This window comes from Macadamia integrifolia, chromosome 14, assembly GCF_013358625.1.
Source record: "Macadamia integrifolia cultivar HAES 741 chromosome 14, SCU_Mint_v3, whole genome shotgun sequence".
Lineage (NCBI taxonomy): Eukaryota > Viridiplantae > Streptophyta > Magnoliopsida > Proteales > Proteaceae > Macadamia > Macadamia integrifolia.
The window spans coordinates 24,657,511-24,658,843 of record NC_056570.1 but is presented as its reverse complement, the minus strand read 5'-3'; positions in this window follow the sequence as shown (position 1 = coordinate 24,658,843).

The following is a 1,333-nucleotide window of genomic DNA, read 5'->3' as shown; positions in this document are numbered from 1 at the left end:
TTCAATTAATTAATTCCTTCAACAAATCGTTGAGTACACAGAACATTCAAAAGGTTGTGCATAGTTAACCTTAGATCTCAAAACCTAGTTTTGAAATTCATACGTTTCAGCTAGTGAACTTCTTACATGGTCCGAAGTATGAAAACTTAGGCAAAACCAATAAATTAGCTTAGGTAACCTATTGAATTGTTTCAATCAATTAATGCCTTCAACCAATCGTAGAGTGCATAGAACCTAGATTCAAAAGGCCAGCACAGTTAACCTTAGATCTCAAAACCTAGTGCCATGTCATAACAAATTTTCTACCAAAATCCAAAACCATGTACCCATATGAAGTATCATATGCATTTGGTTGATCCTAAATTAATATGGAAACTCCAAGTAAATAATTCATCAAATTAAACTTGACAGAGGATTAATTGAATCTATCAATCTTTTCAATGGAAAATAAAGGAACACATTATCAAACAACATGTAAAATACACCTACCATAGGCCAATAACTTAATGGGACTATTAAAATTAGGTCTATTCCAGTGATTGGTGGCCATACTTGCTTTCAAACTCTATAGACAAAACCGACTTGTCAAAACCGTTAAATAAAAACTAACAATTTGTGTTAACCAATGTGAAAAATAATGTCTAATTCCAAATTCATTTTATGGTAGGAAAAGGCCTCAGTAGACTGTTATGATCAAAGTAACCAATGACAGTTTCCAACCATTAGTTAAAATCAGTTTCATCATCTCACAACGGTCAAACCCATGCAGAGAAGAAAGAGAGATGAAACGTAAACTCTACTACAGACAACTTTATTTGAAAACAGCCTACAACCTATGGTTAGCAGTTGTTGCTGCCAAAAAACCCCACGAGTTGCCTGCGTAAGCACAGACGGCGGAGGCCCAGAGCTTTATCCGGGGTTAGTCCTCTGACGCTCAAGTTAGGGTTGGCCGCACAGTTCTCAGTAAGGGAGTAATGGTGAGGGTTTGAATGCTTACCTTCTTCCTTCCTCTCGGCCCCCTTATATGGTTCTTCGGGTCTAGGGTTTTTTCTTGTCTTTTCCTCTGTCCTTCTCCCATACGGCCGTCCTTCTTGTGGGGAATATTTCCCAAATGCAAACGACGTGATCGAGCGTGATTGAGTCCTTGGAATCCTTATCTGGTGGACGACACGTGTCCTTTCCCCACCGAGAGATCAATTTGGCTATATCAGGAGCCCCCTTACTCCCACTAGGAGTTTCTTCCTGTGGGAGTAACCAACTTTTTCACAATCACCGCTCTTTTCCTCATCACTTCTCCTTTTTTCCTCTTTTTCTTCTTTCCTCTTTTTCTTCT